This window comes from Rhipicephalus microplus, chromosome X, assembly GCF_043290135.1.
Source record: "Rhipicephalus microplus isolate Deutch F79 chromosome X, USDA_Rmic, whole genome shotgun sequence".
NCBI classification, from domain to species: Eukaryota; Metazoa; Arthropoda; class Arachnida; order Ixodida; family Ixodidae; genus Rhipicephalus; species Rhipicephalus microplus.
The window spans coordinates 455,855,529-455,868,106 of NC_134710.1; positions in this window are offsets into that span (position 1 = coordinate 455,855,529).

The following is a 12,578-nucleotide window of genomic DNA, read 5'->3' on the forward strand; positions in this document are numbered from 1 at the left end:
TGTACTACTAGGAACCCTCTTCTCAGCCCTTTCCCACTCTCGTTGTGAAAATGGAGCCATTGCACCACTTGATTCATCCTTGTCTATTGTGGTGCATAAAGCACTTCTTTGTTGAAATTTTTTCTGTCACCTTAGTTACATATTCAATAGCTTCGTCCCCTTCTCGCCTAGCACCTTGGGCTGCAGGTATAAACCTCTGCTCTAGGCTCGTCTCATATCTTAGCGAGTTTAGATGGTTCCGAAATTTCGCAGCTGCCTTTCTATCTTTTCCTATCTTTTTTTATCTACCACCATCAGAGAGGCACAAACGCGAGTAACCGTCGAAAGGCGCTGGCGATTTGCTCTTTGACATTGGTGTATATTTTCAGGGGTACTGAAGGGGGTTGGCTGCCTGGCTTCCGCGGCCGGGTTCTACAGTTGACTGGGATGACACGCTTCAGCGGCGTCTCTGGTCTCACCTTAAACAGGTAATTACTCTGCCGCCGCAGTATCACGGGCTCCTGAGCGGTGTCATGACAGAGTTTGATATTTGAAGGGGTGCTTTTACCGTGACATTGTTAAACGGGAATATAGCGCAGGGGAAAGAATTCAAAAGTGGGTAGGTTTATTTACTAAAATCTCAGTTTTCAGCCCTTGCAGTACAAGGGGTATTTATTTATCATAAGACGCGCAATTCCTGCGGGGAAGTGCAGGCACTAAAATAACAATATATGATATCAAGGACTGCTGAATATCTGCAGAACATTTCCTCAGATATTTAGTACGTAAGCTTGTAAAAAAGCCAGAGTAACGAATACCCACTTTCTGAAAGATTATGCTTAGGACATTTTCCAGCAGGCGGATGTTCCCACTGCTGCGGTGGAAATTGAGGTGGAGGCCGCTGAAGCGGCTGCAGATGGCTGTGACACAGTAACACGCAAGCATCTTAGAACTTAGTGTTTATTGAGCTCAGGACCACAGCCTTCAGCCGGGTGACAAGGTGCTCAAGGTGAGTAGACTCTTTGTTTACATTTTACATAAGGGGCGTAAACAGTCTCCGTGCTGTATTATAATGACTGAAACCAACTTGGGCTGTAAATAAGAACCATGCATTGTATTGAGGGCACGGTATTGGATATCCGCAATGATGAACTTCCGGGCAATAGGTTGGTCAGCTCCGAAAGGGGCTGTTTGATGGTGAGAGATGCATTTGAGATGATAAATAAATACTAATTCCAACAAATGTTTGTTGGTCCGCGCGAGGAGGGAACAGTTTCTACACGAAGCTTCACACTTTCAAAGGACGCCATCAGGCCAGTTGATCTTCAACTGAGGGGAAATTGTTGTGTCGAATTGCAATTCTTGGCTGCAGCAGCAGCTTGGTGCCACGAGATGGTTAAGGGTTTACTGACAGCTCACTTAAAGATTTCCACCACGATGATTCATCGCAAGTGCTGCGGGAGATAAAAACAACAACCACCCGCATCGCTTCTGCAGCACGGCGTATGGCAGCAGCACAGGAGAAGGCGGCAGCGGCGCAGGAGGGCGTCCTGCATGCGGTCCATTCCTTGGCACGGGCCATGGCTGAGGGCTTCCTATGACAAAGGGATACGTAGCTGAGTTAAACTTTTCGTCATGTGTTCAATGTTTTTTTCTTCTCATCATTCATTAATGATTTGTCGGTTTCATTGTGTTTAGCTGCTGCAGTTTATGTTCAATTTTATACACTTCGGGAGACATATACATAGTTTATTTTGTTTTTCGCATGCTTTCAATGTTTTATCATTTTTGATTCATTTAGTGTTTTTGATGCGTTTACGTGGTGCTCTTCATGCTCTATTTGATACGTTTTTTTGTTTGCATTTACTACATATTACTAAATTTAGGTTAGCATTTACTTTGTACAAGAAGTATAGCTTTTTTTATGTTCCATAAATATGCATTTCTCAATGTATATTCGAGCTGCTCCAGTGGCAGTGTTTTTTCCCTACATTTCAAAGGTGTCTAGTCATTCACACGAAGACCACGAGTCTATAGTTGATATTTTCTGTGAAAGTTTCTGTGATATTTTATTGCCTCACTATGTTTTCTAGCTTTTTATGCAGCATTACCACATAATGTAAAGATGTGATAATTTTTTGCATCACACTATTTTGCAGTTCACTGCGAAATTTTTATTGCAGGCAAATGAGGCTAAGGTACAACAACTACACTCTGAGTCTTTTTATAAAAGCACTAAGCTAGAAAGTGGTCCTGTCGCATAGTTTCACAAACGAAAATGGTAATCACCACAGCCTGCCATTGATTTCATCTAGTTTTCAATGTAAACGACTCGTTGCGGGAATAAATTTTGAACAAGACATGGTTTGGGAGCCGCGAGATCGCTGGGCCAATTATTCATGCTGTACGTTATCAAAGCAACTCACCTGTTTTTTGCTGTCTTGATTAACGTATTTTTTAGCATTGCAGCATGACTGGAGTCAAGAATTCGAATCAAATGTTATTTCAACATTCATGCAATGTTTAGAACAATGAACAAAAAACCAGCACAACTTGACGATCACAATTGCTCGTCAAGCCTGGCGTGCACGATTGCATGCTTGTAGTCAGTAACTATGAGAAGAGACGGACTTATGTATAATGCGTTCTTGCAACAAGTTACTAGTGAACTCGCAATTTTTATGCGTTCTGGTGAAATAAATTGTGTAACGTTGCTGCATTGTGCGCACAATTTTTTGATAGCAACATTCAACACTGAGTGCCGCTCATATATGCTTGCTCCAATCTAGCCTGCTGTGACTATGATCACTGATATGAAAAAGGGTGTTTATTTTGTATATTTCATGTGCCATTTAAAGAAAATGCAGCATTTTATCATTGCAGCCTTGTTTGATATTGAAGCACGAGTAAGTACTTTGTGTATTCAAATGTGGCAAACAAAGCCCTGTCATGTCTAGATGCACTAAAATCAGTGTAAATAAATTATGTATGCGATATTAAAACATAAAAACTCACCGTTTCTGTGTACTTCAAAAAAGGCCCAAAACAGTGCTGCGCTGCTACTGCCTCTGAGCAGCACGTTGCGTGGTGTGAGCATATGGCTCTCCCTTGGCTCCCAATCGTCATCTCAGCTGGTGACATGTTCACAACATACTCGTCCAAGGTCCAGCCGCCTGCATGCATCGCAATGTTGTGGAGAGCAACGCAAACACAGATGATTTGTGCTGCCCGATAGAGGTTGTAGAGCATTGTTCAAAATTGCTGCAAGCAGCGGAACTTGCTCATCAACACTGCGATACATCTTTCCACAACACTGCGCATGGATGCGTGCTCCTTGTTGTATCGGCCTTCGGACGTGTTGCACGGTTGACTGCCAAGGACTGGATTCAGGAGCCATGACTCGAGGGGATACCCTGCGTCTGCTGCAATAGAAACATAAAAGCTGAGTGCTCTGCCCCAGTAGTACACACTAATACATACCAAGCAGATAATCAGCAGGCTGCAGATGTGCAGCTAGGCGTGCACGCAGTGGGTTGTGTACTCACACCCAGGAGTTGTGGCACGAACATGGGAATCATAAGCCTATAACAAGGATGCGCAGCCATGCGTTGCACACCTGCGATGAGGAGCGATAAAAAATATTACTGCATTTACTCAGAATACATTCTTTTTTACGCATACGCTGAAAACAATGTGTACTCGTACAGTCATAGGTACAAGAAGCTTCACTTAGAAGGAAATGCAGACTGTAGCACACGGAGAAAGGGGGAGGGGGAGCAATGACCCCTTCTCTACTGTACACATGGCCACGACTTCCACTGAATTATCAATAATTGAAAACCTACGAGTTGCTCTTGGGAAAAAACACTCGTAAATTCCAAAGCCAGCTCATGCAATTGTGATTGTAAGCACTTTTGTGTTGGAAATAATTCCCTGTCGTGTATATATTTCTGCTACGTCTGCTGCCCATATTACTGATTACGTCTAGAATGCACAACTCAATTGCGCATGCATGCCAGAACAAATAGAGCAACTGGCTCGCGCACAATACACTTGCCACTTATTAATACCGAGGCCTTGCTGGCCACCAACTAGCTCCCACCCAGTTCCCTGCAGGTTCTTTTTTTATTCGTTGCATTATTACTTTTTCCAGCTTTGGCGTCACAACTGAACAATTGCTCCGATAGACGAGTAAGAAAGAATCCTAACAGTACTTACGATCATGACGTTCAGCGCATGTTAGCCCTTTTTGGACATGAAGCTCTCCATGTCAGCCAGTCTGAATTATTCTGGCTTGCGAATGGTGACGAACGTGCCACCGACAGACGCCAGCACGCCTGGGATGCAACCGCGTAGCACAAACTCCATCTTTGCCCCATCCTTAGCAGCTGTTGTCAGTGGGAAGTCCGCCAGCTTTTCCCTTGCAGCCACAGTGATGATGGCCTGCGTCACCTCGTGAATAGTGTTGTTCACGGCCGGCTGAGACTTGCCGATGTGCTCCTCACGACCAACTCTCTCCTAGAAGCAACCGGTGACGATAAATCGCAGCGCACACAACACTTTCCTCTCTGTTTAAAGGCCACTGGCTCGCTGGCATTTGATGATAAATACAAGTTCGTCGCACAAGCTACGCACTGTTCATTCGGGCAGACGAGAACATTGCCGGAATTCTTCTTCAGTGAACTTTTTAAATGCATCTTTAACCTCGCCTCATCGTCTCTGGTCGGCTGAAGCTGCCGCACAGGCGAGACGAAAAACCATGGCATTGGGGAACGCCATGTTGTCTAGGTGCCCGGATGCTGAAAAGTCGCGAAGCCCTTACATTTCAATCCAATCCGTGCCACCTAGCAGCCATTTCAATCCATCCGATACCTTTCGGACAGGGTCTCGTGTTTTTCCTTAGGCTTCATCCAAAAACTGGAGAAAAACAGTCACGTGACACTTCGCCCACGTCAAATAGAACGTCACAGCATTCGTCACGGCTCGCACGGGCCAAACCAAAAGTATAAACGTCACTTCTTCATTACTTGCATAAATTGTGAGTAAAAATAATCGCACGCGACTGGCCGCAGGCGGCTAGGCTCAGCGTGCACATTGGCGCGGTCATGATGCCATGTTTGAAGAGAAATTGTAACACAAAAGGAGAAATGTTGTTTCATTTGTGCTTGCCGCGAGAGGGCTCGACGGGTAAGGTGCCCGAAAGAAGAAAATTGGCTGTGCCAAAGGAGAAATGGAGCCCGTTTCTCTATTCTCGCTCCCTTTTATAGACGATAATCTTTCTTGGTGACCTTTGATGCAAAAATTTTGGTCTGTCTGTCTGTACATTTGTCTGTTTGTCCACTCTTAACGACATCGGGTACTTGAAATGGTTGACCCCATCCGCAGCACCGACCATTGTTGTTCAAGCTTTAGCGTTGATTGATATGTGGGGTTTAACGTTCCAAAACCAGCATATGATTATGAAAGACGCCACAGTGGAGAGCTCCGGAAATTTTGACCTGGGGTTTTTAAACGTGCGCCCAAATCTGAGCACACAGGCCTACAACGTTTCCGCCTCCGTTGGAAACGCAGCCGCTGAAGCCGGGATTTGATCCGGCGACCTGCAGAAAGCTTTTGAGTTCATACTTGTGCGATTGTCAATTAAAAAGCAATCATTGCGCATATCTGAGGTACCATAACAACACGTCAATATTTTTTATGTGTGCCATTATACTAGAGCAGGCACACAAAAGTGATTCTATGGACCGTAGCATTAAATACGCTGCGCTTACAGTGTGACGCGGTGCTCAAAAAAGGCAAGTGTTACCGACGCTTTGCTGAAACGACACGGTGGTGGCACCTACCCGTCACTTTGCGTTGTACACTTTATCGCCTTCGAGAATGGCACCCAACTTTCTCTACTGCATGGCGCGCTAACTTCCTTCGTTTTCGAAGATAACATGCAGATGGCGCTCGCGTCTAACGTGCCACTATGCGCTCGTTCGCCTCCCCTGCACGCTTGATGCACTATAACGCAGCGCCTCCATAATACCATTCACCATTTTTCTCGCGAAGAACATCAAATAAATGTTTTTTTCATTTTCTCCAAACGAAAGACCCTCGTCTTTCGAAGGGGTGGTGGTGGTGAAAACATTTAATAGCCATTAAATGGTTACAGAGAGGTGATTGGGTTGGGGCCTTATTGGCCTCCTACCCTCACAGCACTAGGTGGAACCCCTATTCCGGGGCTCCATTGGCAAGCAACGCCGCCCGCGCACGTTGAACCAGAGCCTCTTGGGCCTTCAGGTCTTGACAGCCGAGCAGGGCCGCCTCCCAGTCCTCTCTCGTGGGATTGGGGTTGGGGGGGATAGATGGATTAGACTGGCACGCCCAGACGATGTGAAAGGTGTCAGCCACCTCACCACAGAAGTGGCACGTGCCATCAAAGGATGAATTGAAATGTTTTAGCACCGCCGGGCACAGTACAGTATTGGTAAACAGTTTTAAAGGGAGGCGCTCGTCAGTGCGATGCAGTCCCTTACAAGGGTCTGGATAGCGCCGGTGCTCCTCCTTGTAGTAATTGGTAATATCTTTGAATGAAAGGGCCGAATTGTCTGATTGCGAGTAGGCTTCCAAAGACAGGGAGATAGCCCGGGAAGAGAGTGCGCGGGCGGCCTGATCGGCCTGTTCGTTACCCCTGAGTCCTTGGTGACCGGGTGCCCAAACCATATTTCGCGGAGTTGGATTAACGTATCGGCAGCTAGGTTCCAGTATGCGCTGAGCAAGCGGTGAAGCCCACCCTAGCTGATAGTTCCGACAGGCCCCTCGTGAGTCGGTGATGATATGTTTAGAAGAGGGATAGGTGAGAGCCAGAGCGATGGCAACCTCCTCCACGTGTGTTGCGCTGTAGGCTTTGAAAGTGAGCCCGTTTACGGTGTTTGCGTTGTGTATGACTGCGGCAGTATACCACCCCCCATGGTGCGGGCCGGCAACGTCCACGTAGCACACGTGTTCCTCTTGACCAAAGTGTCGCTGCAACGCTTCCGCGCGCGCCTGGCGGCGACCACTGTGGTTTTCTTTGGACATGTTGCGGGGAAGGGGTCGGACCCGGAGGGCGCGTCTCCAAGGTTCTGGCACTCTCACCCTTTCCTCAATATAGTAATCGTGTTTGATGTGTATTCGGTCCAAGAGGCGGCGACCGGAATGGGTCTGTGCAAGGCGCGTGTATTGGTTAACGAGGTGGGCTTCTCGAAGTTCCCGGTAGGTATTCACCACGCCTAGGGCCAGAAGTCTCTGGTTGGACGTGGTGATAGGGAGGTCGAGAGCCCGCTTGATAACTTTACGGTGGATGACCTCGAGTTGATCATCCTCGTGTTTGCGTAGGTGCAAGTAGGGAGTCGAGTAGAGTATTCTACTCGTTACGAAAGCATGGGCAAGCCGCATTGCATCCCTGCTTCGTAATCCGCCCCGCTTGTTGGAGACCCGGCGGACCATACGGCCCACCTGGTCTCCCACCGTGCGAAGTTTGGCTATTGTGGTGTCGGCCTTGCGTTGGTGGTGTATGAAGAGGCCAAGGACGCGGATCTCCTTGGCCTCACGGATCGGTCCCGAGGGAAGACTGATATGGAGCTGAGTTGTGTCCTGAGGGGAGGGACGTACGTGCACAAATTCTGACTTAGCCGGGGCACACTGGAGTCCGCAGTAGGTTGCGTAGTCGTCGACTACAGTCGCTGCTGCTTGCAGGCATGACTCTATGTGACCCAGGTTACCTTGCGTGGCCCAGATCGTGATATCATCCGCGTAAAGAGCGTGATGTACCCCTGGTAAAGAAGCCAATTTGGGGGGAAGATGAAGCATGGCTATATTAAATAGGAGGGGAGAGAGGACCGCGCCTTGAGGAGTTCCCCTCGAGCCGATGACGTAAGGCCCATGTTCCTCATCTTGTATGCGTATGTAGGCTCGACGGTCTGTAAGAAACTGTCTAACATAATTGAATGTTTTATAACCACAGTTGGTCTGACTGAGGTGGTCAAGGATTACCTCATGCTTCACGTTGTCGAATGCTCCTTTAAGATCCAAGGCCAGGACTACCTTGTCATTGTGGGGGCATTCAACAGGATCTAATATGTCATGGTGGAGCTGTAGAAGTATATCCTGGGCTGACTTCTGAGGGCGGAATCCAAACATGGTGTCCGCAAAAGTGTGCTGTGTTCCTAGAAACTCGGAGAGTCTGTCGCGCACCATCGTTTCCATCAGCTTGCCGACACAAGACGTGAGGGAGATGGGGCGAAGGTTCTCCACGTCAATAGGTTTACCTGCCTTCGGGATGAAGGTCACGAGAGCTGATTTCCATTCAAGAGGGAGAGGAGTTTCTCCGTCCCAAATGCCATTGATGTATTTGAGGAGCGTGGCGTAGGCTGCGTCGGGAAGATTGGCCAACAGTTTGACCGTAACCTGGTCACGCCCTGGTGCAGTGCCACGCTTCATCTTGCGTAAGGCCGCCTGGAGGTCGTGGAGCTGGAACGGGGTGTCCAACTGCGTGTTCTTTTTGCCTGCGTAGGAGCATGCGGCCGTCCGGGGGTCCTTGGTGGTGCACAGGTATCAGTCCCTGAGCGTGTTTGCAAGCTGTGTTGTCGTTCCTGTAAAGTTGTGCATGACCTTATGTAAGTGACGTTGAGTTTCCGTGCGTGTTTGTGTTGGATCGATGAGAGCGCGAAACAGGCGCCACGTGTTGCGACCAGACATCTGGCGTGCAGCCGTGTTGCACCTGTCCACCCAGTTAGTGTCGGCTAGCTGAGCAGCATATTCCGCAGCTTGCTCCGTGAGTTCTAGGATGCGTTTCTTGAGGCGTCTGTTATGTTTCTGTTTTTTCCATCGTTAGGAGAGGCTGCGGCGGGCCTGCCAAAGATGGAGGAGGTGGTTGTCCACGTCCGTTTGAGTTTCCGTGAGCTGTATCAGCTGTTCGTGTTGTTTCAGTGTAGACGTCAGTGATTTAGACCAGGTGTCGTATCCCGACTGGAGAGGGTCTACAATAGGTAGAGTGGTGCGGAAAGTTGTCCAGTCTGGGATACGAGCTTGTGTAAGTGGGCGTTTTAAGGGACGCATGTACACAGTTGTGTTTAATACACAATGATCACTACCGAGAGTGTCCTGTGTGTTCAGCCAGTCGGCATGGCGTATGTTGCGTGTAATTGTGAGGTCCGGGCAAGTATCTCGTTGAACAGAGTTGCCTACACGTGTTGGGCTGGCGGGATCAGTGTGGAGGGTGAGTCCAAGTGTAGAAAGAAGTTCCGCAAGCTTCCTTCCACGCGTGTCCTCTCGTGGGTAACCCCATAACCTGCTTGCGGCATTGAAGTCGCCGACGATCAGGAGGGGGTCCCGTCCTGCCACCTGCATAGCTTGTGTGAAAGTTTCGCTGAACGTGACGTTCTTAAGCTTTGGGGGACAGTAAATGTTTAAAATATGAACAGGTGGGTCAGATCGCCTTATAGGCAGCACCGACACCATTGTGTATGGGAAAGGCGGTGTTGTGGGGAGTGTGACTTCCTGGGCGGTATATTGCTTGTGAACAAGTATACATGTCTCCGGGTTGTGTTGAAATGTAGTGTAATTTGTGAGTTTGACGTCCGAGCCGGGTTCCTGAAGGGCAACCACGGCAACAAGGAACTCAAAGGTCTCAAGATAGAGGCGGAAATGAGCCCGCTTCTTGTGGTTCTTGAGACCTCTGCAGTTCCACTGTGTTAGTAACAACGGCTGAGTTGCTCTGGCTCGCGACCTAGGGTTGGAGGCCATGTTCGGAGATAGAGGGTGGGGTTGTGTTGTTAAGATTACTCAGTTCACCAGCACCCTGTGCTGACGTACTGGAGTCTTCAGAAAAGTCCGACTCATCATGAGTCACTCTGTTAAATTTTGAGGGGCGATTAACGTCCCTAATTGGCCCTACGCGCTTGAGGACGCGTGGATTGTCTTGTATCCACTTTTGGATAATGTGAGTTACTGTTTGTGTCACCTGTGCGATGACAGTCTCCATATGACGCGCGATGGTGTCGTGGATAATTTTGGGGAGGTCGGCCAATTGTGTTTCTATTGCATTCACCTGGGTCTCCAGGGCCGCGACGCGACTCTCTACAGTAGTAGGAATCTCCCTGTCTGTTATATTTTCCTTTTCGTCGCTCAACGAGGGCTTAGTAGTGAGATTGGTTTTGAGCGAGTCAAGTTCGCTGGCTAGTTTTTCATTCTGAGATCGCAAAAGGGCGAGCTCATGCCTGAGTTTTTGTGTTTCGGTAGTGCTTGTGGCAGAAGAAGGTGGAGAGGAGAGAGAGGAGGGAGAGGAGGCGACCTCCACCCAACTGCCCACCTTGGGTTGGTTGCGTGCAGCGTTGCCAGATGGAGCGCCGAGAGCTGGAGATTCCGCCGCGCCAGGTGGTAGCGTTGCCGTTGCTGCTTTGTCAGGAATTGGCACTTTGCCAGTTGACCGGTGCTTTGGTTTTGTTGGGGTCCCCGATGTCCTGGACCCTGGTTGCTGAAGCCTGATGAATTTTTCAGTGCATTCGCGGGAGCTGGTGAGGTGCGGACCCCCGCAAACTATGCACGTTGGGTTGCATTCGTGGGGGGCCATCCCCTCAGGACCAGCGCCCACGTTTTGGCCACAAAGGCTGCATCTTTCGGTGACCGGGTTGGGACAGATATCCGCCCGGTGCCCCAGTGCAACACAGCGGTAGCACGCTGGCACTGTCTTCTTGTACTCCCTGACGGGAGTCAGTTCTGCGTTATAGTGGACGAAACGCGGAACCTTCCTTCCCGCGAAAGTCAACACAGCTACGTTGGAGTTCCCCAGCTTGCGCGCATAGACTAGTTCACCGCCACGCCACTGCACACTATGTTTCAGAGACGCACTGGTTTCGAGGTTGTGCACAGAAATCACGCCGCGACACACTTCACCGGTGAGCTTGAGGTGACCGCGAAGCGGCAGCGGTCCTTTGCTGGTGTTGATTTGAAAGTCCGACAGCAGTTTCTGAACCACCTCGTTATTCTGCGTGCCACAGATGATGATGTTTTGCTCCCAATTGGGAGAAATGGTGATTTCATTCATGTGCTGCCTTCCAATGAGTTGGGAAATGGCAGCGCCGAGCTCACCTTGTTGAAACGCTGCCTTGAGGGCTACTGTGATGCGTGGCTTGAGCACGATCACGTAGTCGCCAGGATTCATCCTGACCGTTAGTTTCGGCGTCCACTTGGAGACTGGTGAAGTCTTTTGTGGAGCTTTAGGAGATGGAGCGCGAGCGTCTCCAGTGGCTGAATTGTTGAGAGGAGTTTTCAGTGCAGACGCTCCTTCCGCGTTTCTTCGGCGGCGACGCCGACCCTCGACGAGTTAAAAAATGTCGGCTTGCTCCGCCGAAATGGTGGATGGGCCGTCGTCTGATGGATTTGTCGGGATATACGACCACGACAGAGTCGTAGGGTCGTAGCCACGTTGTTCAGGCAGCGCCATGTTGAGGAGTTGAGCGAGCGGCGTCTCCGCATCCAGCAGCGGCGGAGCCGCCGCCGTGAGGCTTAGCTCGTTCGCTACGTTGTGATGCAAAGTTGCTCGAAGTGGCCGAAAATTGGGCGTACCTGGGTGAGATCGGTGTCCCCAGAATCTTGCTGACTTGGCAGATGCAGTCACACAAGTTTTAGAGCAGCCACATTGAAGAGAGCACGGTTCCAGCCGAAAATCGACGGAGCCGATGAGCGTCGCGTCCGATCACTTCGCGAAGCGCCCGCGTCCCCTCTTTCGAAGACATTTGCAGATAAGATGCAGATACGGGTTCAATTTTTTGTAGAGTGAGCGTCTCTGCACCGGCGCCGCTCTAAAAAAAAAAAACCTCACGAGCCACGTGCCATACCTCGTTATTCTTTGACCTTGGTGCACGCAGTATTCACTGTTTTTTACAGCTCCCATGAGACGATACGTGAAAAAGAATTGCATCGTCTCCCACTAAAGTAAATTACGCGGGAACGCGGAGAAGCGCTGGTGTTCGTTTGTGTTTCCATTCGTATGTTTCTCTGTATGTTTCATTTGTGCGTGGAGTTGTGTATTTGTTAATCCCCTCCTAATTGATGGCATTACTATGTGTCTGTCACAAAGTGAACACCCAGCGCTGCTAGGGGCGTGCAACCAAGCGTGCGCGCACAGCACTATATGTGAGCGCACTGTAGTAGAGTGTTCTAGAAGGGGGTAGTGGGATCAGGGAGCGCATTCGGGTGTGGCATCTGACGTAGACGCCGCGAACAGGGGAAACGAGCGCGTGGGTTTTTACGGGACGCAAAACTCAGAGCCTCAGCAATGTGGAGAAAGTTGTGTGCGCTTGGTGTTCACCGAAAAAAAGGAAACGCGGAGTTATTTAGCATGGTTTTGAAAACTGTCTCCGTATTAAAACAAGCGCGAAGAACCTGGGCAGGCGGACGTTTTAAGCTAGCGTGAAAATAAAGCTGACCCAAGAAGTCCACATTACGGGTGCAGGAAGATGTGACTGATAAGTAAAAGTTCGCGAACACTGTAGACATAAACAATTGAATGGTTAAATTGTTCAAATATTTGCTATTGACAATTCTCATATGTATGTCGCAATCGCATTCAC